Source organism: Aethalodelphis obliquidens, unplaced genomic scaffold, assembly GCF_003676395.1.
Source record: "Aethalodelphis obliquidens isolate GAN/ISIS:26980383/991018 unplaced genomic scaffold, ASM367639v1 scaffold115, whole genome shotgun sequence".
Taxonomy (NCBI): Eukaryota; Metazoa; Chordata; class Mammalia; order Artiodactyla; family Delphinidae; genus Aethalodelphis; species Aethalodelphis obliquidens.
This window is the reverse complement of record NW_020838059.1, coordinates 1,424,422-1,434,478: the sequence shown is the minus strand read 5'-3', so window position 1 is coordinate 1,434,478 and position 10,057 is coordinate 1,424,422.

Here is a 10,057-nt window from a genome sequence, read left to right as displayed (position 1 = left end):
AGGAAGAAGGAAAAGAAAGAAAGAACGAAAGAACGAAAGAAAGGAAGAAAATTTAAAACGTTATTAAAATGTTTCATTATTAAAAATAAAAAATTAAAAAGTAATTTAAAAGAAAAGAAAGAAAGAACAAAGAGAACAACCCAACCAAAAAACAAATCCACCAATGATAACAAGCACTAAGTACTATAAAAAAAATAAAAAACGGGACAGACAGAACCCTAGGACAAATGGTAAAACCTAATCTATACAGACAAAATCACACAAAGAAGCATACACATGCACACTCACAAAAAGAGAAAAAGGAAAAACATATATATATCTTTTGGGAAGTCTGAGGTCTTCTGCCAGTGTTCAGTAGGTGTTCTGTAGAAGTTGTTCCACATGTAGATGTATTTCTGATGTATTTGTGGGGAGGAAGGCGATCTCCATTTCTTATTCCTCTGCCATCTTTAAGGTCTCCCCCCAAGACACTATTTTAAAAGATGAGGCAGGTATCATAAACAACCAAGTGGAAATTCTAGAACTGAAAAAGATATCCTTTGAAATTAAAAGTTTTATGACTAAATTAAACAACAGATTTGATAGAATCAAAAAGAGAATTAGAAAACTGAAAGATAAATCTAAAGACATAATCCTAATGGATACCTGAATGGAAAATATGAGAGACTAAGAGACAGAGAGGATAAAATGAAGATATTTAAATCATGTGTAGTAAGAGTTCTCAGAAAATAGAATGAATGGGAGAAACGCAATATTCAGAGAACATATGTATATGTCTTAAAACCAATGTAAAGAAAAAGCAATGAAGAAAGTGAGATGGTTATTAAGTACTAGTCTCTTGACTCTCTTTTCTAGCATAGTAAATAATACCACTATACATTGAATAATTATTGTCATTCTTTGCTATACTGTATATTATAGTTTTCTCTCCTGTCCAGGAAAAAAAGTGTCTAACAGTCAATGAGAAAAAGACCCACAACTTAATTGAAAATTGGGCCAAAAAAATGAACAACAGTTCACAGAAAACTGTTTAAATACAGCAAACGTAAATAGGTTTAATAATACATTGCATTGACAAAAATGTGTGTCAAAAACACCCTCATGTATTATCTTTGAAGTCTCATTTCATTTGGTCCAGCAAATCTAGTTTAATTAATTTGTCTTTCAGATATACTTACACATGTTTTCAAAGATGTATGCACAAATATATTTATTGCACTTTGTTGCAGTAGCAAAAGACAGAAAGCAATCTTAATGTCCATTAATAGGGGACTGATTCATTATTGTGCATTCATGCTATGAAATACCACGCAGTCATTAAACAAAGAATAAAGTATCTCTGCATTGTTTGATGCAGTGGATTGAAACTCACAGACATTGAAAACAAACTTATGGTTACAAAAGGGGAAAGGAGGGTGGGGGGAGGGATAAATTAGACGGTTGGGATTAACATATATACACTAATATATATAAAATAGATAATCAGCAGGGACCTACTATATAGCACAGAGAACTATTCTCAATATTTTCTAATAACCTATAAGGGAAGAGAATCTGAAAAAGGCCATATATATGTGTATATATTTATATAACTATATCTATATATATGTATAACTGAATCCCTGTGCTGTACACCTGAAACTAACATGATATTGATATTATAAATCAACTATACGTCAATAAAAAAGGAAAACATATTCAAAAATTCTTGTCAGTCCAATCAAAAAGCTCAAAGTCTGTGCCACCATCCCTTGAACTTAGTTGGGGCTTTGCAACTGAATAGAATAGAGCAGAAATGATGGTGCATGACTTCCAAGGCTAGGTTAGAAAAGATCATGCATCATCTACCAGTTTCTCTTAGGACAATTGCTCTAGGAGCATTTAGTTACCATGCATGTAATCTGGCTATCATGAAGCCACCATAATGGGGGTGGGGGGTAAGAAGCCGGAAGAAAAGCATAGGAGAGAAAGAGAGAGAAAGAAAAAAAAAAACAGAGAGAAACAGAGAAAGGCAGATAGACAAAGATGGAGGGAGATATGTCTGAGGAGGAATTGGTCCTTGTACCCAGATGCCAGATATATTAAGTGATGAAGCCTGTAGCTATAAAACTATTCCACCCCAAATTACCATCTGATTGCAACCACATGTGGGATCCTGAGTGAGAATTCCTACCTGAGTCCAGTCCACCTCAGATTCATGATCAAAATAAATGATTTTTACTGTTTTGTCACTCTTTTGAGGTTTTTTCTTGTGCCCGGATAACTGGAATAGCTGATATAGAACATTCTCTAAAATATAATTTTATATGAAAAAAGTAAGGTGCAGAACAGTGTGTACAGTGAAATAATTTTTACATTTTTCAAAGGCATGTTTTAATGTGTTTATAACATGGAAGGATGAATAAAGATGGATAAGAATAGTTGCTCCTTCAGAGGAAAACTGGAGGACTGGAGATAGTAGATAAGAGGGAAACTTTTCACTGTATGCCACTTACTACCATTTAAAAATGTTTTACCACATGTATGTGATATTTTAAAATTTTACCTTGTATAATTTATGAAGCAGAAATAGGATTTGTTTAGGAGTAGAACTCACTTTTTAAAAATTTATTTATTGATATTTATTTGTTTATTTTGGCTGTGCTGGGTCTTAGTTGTGGCATGAGGGATATTTTAGTTGTGGCATGAGGACTTCTTAGTTGTGGCATGCTTGTGGGATCTAGTTCCCAGACCAGGGATCGAACCTGGGCCCCCTGCATTGGGAGCACAGAGTCTTTCCTACTGGACCACCATGGAAGTCCCAGAACTCACTTTTATGAAGCAAACGTTCCATTATTTCCTTCTGCTTAGTAATGCCAGTCACAGGGAATCTTTCTATGGCTCCTAAAAAGACACTACTTATACTAACACCTAGTTAGAAATAGATAGGCTGATCTTTCTCTTAAGTAACCACCTTATATAGATATAATTCACATATTTAGATACAACATAACAATTTAAATTGCACAATTAAATGATTCTTACTATATTAACAGAGTTGTACAACTGTCACCACAATCAATTTTAGAATATTTTCATCACCCTCCCCAAAATCCTTGTACCTATTAGCAGTTACTCCTGATTCTCCTCTCCTCCAGCCCCTGGCAACCACTAGTATATATTTTGTCTCCATAGATTTACCCATTCAGAGCATTGCATATAAATGGAATCATAGAGTATATGGTCTTTTATGACTGGTTTCTTTCACTTAGCATAATGATTTCAAGATTCACTCATGTTGTAGCATGTATCAGTACTTCCATCCTTCTTATAGCTAAATAATATTCCTTTGTTTGGATGTACCACATGTATTCACTCATTCATTGATGGACACTTGGATAGTTGCAACTTTTTGGCTACGGTAGATAGTGTTTCTATGAAACTTTATGTATAAATTTTTGTGTGAACATATATTTTCATTTTTCTTGGGTATATACTTAGGAGTGAAAATTCTATGTCATATGGTAACTCTATGTTTAACTTTTTGAGGACCTGTCTGACTAAACAGTGGTGACACCATTTTGCATTCCCGCCAGCAGTTTATGAAGTTTCCAATTTCTCCACATCCTTGCCAATAAACTGATTCTTAGAAGAAGTGACAAGGGCATAGACACAGAAGAAAGATATGAGGAAGAGATGTGGTGAGGGGATCAGGACAGAGACAAGGAAACAGACAAAGCAGGTAGAAAGGCTGGTGGACTCAAAGAATCCAAGACTTCAAGAAGATATTAAGCTTGTCTGGATTTAAAATCCCTGATCTTCCAATTGTATTATATTTCTATGTGAGACACAAAAGGTGGAAATGAGAAAAAAGTTAGGTTAGAGAAAGAAGATAGGAAAACACTTAATGAGATCATTGGAGACAGAAATAACAAAGTCCCAATTTAGGCGCTGGACATGCAAAGTCATATCTGATCCTTGAAAAGGATAGTTCATTCTTTATCCTGGATTGAAGCTATGTTCTTGCATCTGCCACCACCTTGCCACTATCACCTCTAATCAGGTACAAAGGAGCAGCAACATGTCATCCAGGGTCTTGCTTCTCCATATTTGGGATTCCCCATCACTTGGGCTCCATGGTTTAGAAGATGACTTAATTGTATTCTTGGAGCCTGAGACCAGAACATTACAGGCTTAATGGGTGTTGTTAGATATTACAAATGGTGTTTTTGACTTGTGAGTAAGGAAATGAAAGTTACACCCTTCACATATGAAGAATTTTAATTCCACTACCCACTATATCTTTTTAATGGAATGCAGTTGCAAACCTTCCCAAATTGCTTCTTGTTTATTCAACTGTGTAAATGAAGATCTACTGCCTGACGTTCTCCTTAGGTGTAAGTTTTACTACTAATGGCAAATTTTTCTTGAATACTTTTTATGTACATTATCTTATTGAGTTCTCACAATAATCTAGACAGGAAGAAACTGTGATTACCTTTAGGTTTTACATGAGAAAACTGAAGTTATGTTGCTTTTGGCTTGATCAGAGGTTCAAGTTAAAGATGAGTGAATATTGTTGGATAAACACAAGATCTAGCTCTCAAGAAAATGCCTACTGGAGGTGGGTGGAGGGGAGGGTGAGTGGAGGGTTTTCAATGCTGGCAATTATCAAGTAGAAAGGGAGACAGTCATCTATCCAGATGGTTTAGACTAATGATTCCCAACATGTTCCATGTTATGACACACTAATTTTGTCTAATTTTACTAATTCCCCAAAGCAATATGTGGGTTCTTAAAAGTAATTAAAGTAGAATTAAATATTATGTTAATTAAACATGCCTTTAAATGAATTTAAATGATGTAAATTGGTTTTACCCCTTGGGATAACTGCAAATTGCCTATACTGATTTTGTGACAACTCTGAGTAGGAACCAAAACTAGAGGACCAAACCAGAATATCTCTCAGATCCCTGAATTTGTGTCTTAGGAGGTTTATCTCAGATGCCTTTTGGGAACTATGCAAGGAAGTTTCAGTGTTACGGCAAAGTTCATTCTCCTAGAGCTGACTGATCCTCCTCAGATTTACTTTTATTTTAACTCTTCTCTTGGGCTACTCATCCTCCTCTATGCTATCACTATAGTACCAAAACTGGCTGGTCATCTTCATTGGGTAAGTCCCCTTTTATTTCTCTGTCCTGCTTAGATTTCTTTACTCACTGTGCCCATGGCCAGCATCCTGTCCAACTTGTTTTCCAAGCACCAAGGGCCATCAACTCCAGTGTCCTTATCAGCTCTTATGTTTTACACTCTATTCTGCAACTTCTACTACTGACCACTTCTTTTGCGATACTCCTCCTTTGATTAAACTGCTATGCTTTCCTCCTTATCCTCTGTGACTCTGAAGCCTTTAATTTCCTCTGCACTGCATTCACAAACACCCGTCTTCCTTACCATCCTCAGAAGGCTCTCAGCTCCAGGGCAAGTACAAGTCCTTCTTGTACTGGCCTCCCATCTGACTGCTCTCAGCCTAGGTTATAGAACCAGGGCATTCACCTGCTTTTCCCCTGACATCCTTGGGATGAACACTCAGTGGCTGGCACAGGTTGGTTTCAGTGTTCTACACTGAAATAATATGCATGTTCAACTCCATAATCTAAGGGAAAATGTCTAGTAAAATCTTTTAGAATATCAGCTTTTTCTCTTTTCCACCTGTTCAAATGAAAGTATCATTTAAAGCCTTTGTGTTCACATGAGATTTTATCATAGAAGATAATTCTTCTTCCTAGTAACTTCATTTAGCCAAGGCTCATATGAATTTAACAAAATGTGACATTCAAATTGTGTATTTCATCTCTTGCTTTGAGCACATTGATAGAAGCTAGATGTTCTTCTTATCAGTCTTTTCAAAGTTCTTTGTTAACAATTAATCATGAGAGTTCATCCATACACTGGGTATTATGCAGCCATTAAACTCAAGAGGAAGAATACTTATCGACATGCATATTTATCTAACATATTTTTAAGTGAAAAGGACATGGCACAAAATAGTATTACATTATTATTTCACTAAAAATACATTTATAGATACACAGACACGTATGCATGTATTAAAAAGCATAACACTAAAAGGACATATAACAAAGTACTGATGGTTGTCTCCAGGTGCTGATTCATATTCCTCTTATTTCTCCATATTTTTCAATTTCTCAATAATGAGCATGCCACTCTTTTATAATCAGAAAAAAAGTAATTTTAGATAATTCAATTAGTTACCAAGGTCAATCAGCATGTGTGGAAAAGGCGGCAGTTCTTACTGAAGAGAAATTAACACCTTTATTGTTGTTTTGAATTGAGGTTACGTTTTTTAAGGTAGTAACACATCTCTAAATTTAAAATGTAAGTTAGTGGGAACTTATTGAGCTCTAAATAGTCATTTCACATATCCCTTTTCAAGAAAAACATAAAGTAAAACCAACTTATATTTGACTTTTTCTTTAAGTACTTAAAGATACTTAAGTATCTCTCACCTCTCTCCCCATTCTCTTCTTTATGCTTCTATACTGCCTAGAATAAGTTTGTATACACCATGAATACTTAGAAAATATTTGTTGATGGACTTGCTTATTTCTGTTTTCCATTAATCCCAGCCGAGCCATGTTCTCAGAATTCTACAAAATGGATCCTGCCTCTTCAGAAGCCTGATATCTGTTCCTACTGCCCCTGTTTAGTGCTCTGGGTCCCAGAACTCCACTTGTGCAGTGTGAGACAGACCTCAGCTAGTTCCAAGCTCCAGGATTTCTCCCCTTGCAGGGATTGTGGGTTTACTCCAGCCAGTCCCCCTGATCCACAGAGGCTTGACCAGGAGGCCACTCAATATCCAGGAGGCCAGACGGGGACATTCATCCCTGGATGGGACACCCCTGACCACATCCTCCAGGAAACCCAAGTGGCTGACAGAAGAAGTGTCAGCTCCAGGCCAAAGGAGTCCCTGAGATGTCCTTGGCTTGGACAATAGCTAGGAACCACACAGCCAGCCGGACTCTGCAGCTCAGCCTTTGGGGCCTGCAGGATCCTGTTACTGGGACCCCCAGCACCACCCTTCCCCCAATATCGGAGCATTTGCTCAGGCCCCCGATTCAGCCTGAGGACTGGTTCTGGCTGAGTTCAGTGTGGCTGAGAACTGTCTCAGCAGGGTCCTTCAGTCAGAGAGACCAAGACCAAATGCTTCTCTGAGCACCGCCACCTGGAGCAGTGCTGGGGAGGGAGGCCCAGCCCGGAATAGCTGGAAAAGCCCACCCCCAAGTGTAGCTGACTGTAGCCCACCCTGTGTGCATGCGGGGCGGGGATGGAGGGCTTGGAGACGTGCTGAGAGCTCCCTGGAAAGCAAGGCTTAGCTTCTCCTGCAACTTTGAGCAGCAGATGCAGAGAGAGGTCAGTGATTATTCTGTTATAGCATCTGAGGGGACAGAGTTGCTGCCTTAACTTATGGAGACCTCCCTCCACCCACCATCCCTCATCCCCTCACTGGGAGGGGCCTTGCTCCCTCTGGAAGGGCTGGCTTAGGCCCCACTGGTTTCACACCTAGTTCTGTCTCCATGACTGTCCATGTCCCTAAGGGCTGGAGCTGCAGCAGCAGGACTGAGATAGGAACGCCAGAGATTGCCTTGGAGAGTCTTTTCCATTAGCCCTATAATTAAGAACCACTATTTATAAGACAATAAGGATATCCTCTTCTTGAGAGCTTGTTGGAGAAGCAGCAGAACTAGATGTGAGGTCCCTGAGGTTGAGTTTGGTAGTTTTGAGATCCAGTATGGTACAGCCTAACACTAACTCAAATGGGTCCTGAGTCTGTAAAAGAAGAAACTCTAAACTGTACCACTGACAGCTGGCTGGGCTCACTCAGTTTGTATAAATCTAGTGGACTTCCCCTTAAGCCTGAGAAGTCACTGGAGACTAAATCTGGTTATATGCTGTGTAAGCTGGGTAAATACCATTTGGAACACAGGCCTACAGCAGATCCAGAGTAAACAAAACCTGATGCCTGTATTGAATACCTGAAAATTGTAGAACCCTACAATAAGAATAAGGATATTCTTATTATCCTTATTTTACAGATAAGAAAACTGAGGTAGAAAAGTTAAGTAACTTGTCTAAGGTCAAAGAATTAGAAAGTGAGGGAGGTGGGCCTCAAAGTCTGGCAGTCTGAATCAGAGCTTGTGCTCTTAACCACTACATTCTACTGCCTGACAAAGATAAAAGAAATCCTTCTCTCTAAGCAGAACTGGCTTCATGGACATTTGATCAGTGCAGTGGTACAGCACCCTGAGCTTAGAAGAGCCTTGTACTTGGGGTTTAATGCCACTGTCTTAATTTTAATAATTTGAATTTGTGCTTTGTAAGTGAAAACCAAAATGTGATAGAATAATTGAGTAGGCACTTGAAGCTTGGAGTCTCAGCTAGCACATAGTCCCATCTTTCACTGCTTCTTCACCTCCCTGGGACAGATTATTGACTGCCCACTTCCCTGTCCATTAATACTCAGGGCCCCACCCAGCCTCTTCTTCTCTGTCTCACCCAGTGACCGCTGCAACCCTCCACTCTCAGGGATCTGGGCATGGGCCCAGGGAGGATTGGGGTCAGGTACACATGCCCTGAGACATCTCAGGGTTAGACGTGATGACAGCCAGCCATCCTGGCCCCAGGGTGGTAATGCCATTGCACATTTGGCAGATCACCCAGCAGGGCTCATTGCCCACCCTGATCCAGGTACCTAATGCATCCTGGTGTAGAGATTGCAATACCCTTGATGGTCACTTGTCCACCATGGGTTGGGGCAGCTGACCCATGGGAAGAGGATATGCCTGGTTCTACCTACTCACTCCTGACCAGGGTACAGTGCATCTGTCCAGCAGGTAGGAGGAGGACCCAGCAGCCAGTGGGCCCCGCACATGTGCATCAGATCACAGGGTGGGGTCACAGGGCACTTGTGAGGCTATACACTTGCCCCACAAGTATCCCTGTGCCTGAGAGGGTATGACATTAAATGGAAAATTTTAAGCACCATAAGAGGTTGAGAGAGATACTCCAGTAGAAAGGAAAAAACTTTTTATCTGAATATCTTTAACAGCACTTTTTCTTGCTTTTTGAACAGGGACTTCACATTAACATTTTGCACTGGGGCTACAAATTCTGACTGTAAGGACTGTCTATTACTAAAGTATTTTAGTAATTTAGTAATTTTGCCAGTTCTCACTGTACGGACTGTCTATTACTGAAGTACTTTGTTATTCCCTGAGATCTACCATTCCCTGTGTAGAAATGATGAAGCTGATGAGGTTTTAACTGTCTCTAGTCTTGCTGGGGCTGTTTAGAGGATAGGGGACACTTCTACTTGCCAAGGAAGAAGCCCATTTTGTCCCAAACTCCCAGCTGTGTTAAGTATCTCACATCATGAGAGGGGCTTAGGAGGATGTGGTAGTAAACAATATTCTGTGGTATGAATCAGGAGACCTGAATTCCAAATCTGCCTCTCCCTCTGACTAGCTGAGAATGCTGCTCTCCCTTGGGGACACTGTGTGTCCTCATATGTGAAAAGAGCAGTTTCAATTAACCTAGCGTTTTCAGACCGTCATTGAGTTTCTAGAGCAGTGCCTCAGAGAGGGAGAGGTGAGTGCTAGGCAATGGGGCTGTAGGCACCCCACACTTTTCTAGCCAAATCTGTTCCACTTCTGTTTTATATTTTTTGTTCTGCATTGGAATTCACTTAAAGAAATAATTCCAATGCTTAAAAAATTAAAACCCATAATTCTCAATGATCTCTATGGGCCCTTATACCTCTGAGTTCTGATTGTGAGAATCTTTAACCTTGAATCCTACAAAAAGGATGATCTTTATTCCAGGAAGAAATCTATGATATGCATGGGCTGGTTACCACAGAAGAAGAGAAATCCAGGGAGGACAAGGGGTTAAAGGGCAAATGCCTGGGTGGTATAGAACTAAAAGATAAGGGCAATGAAGAAGAGGTTCAGGTTCCCTACTGTGGGTTGAGTGTTAACAGGAAACATCCATAAAACCA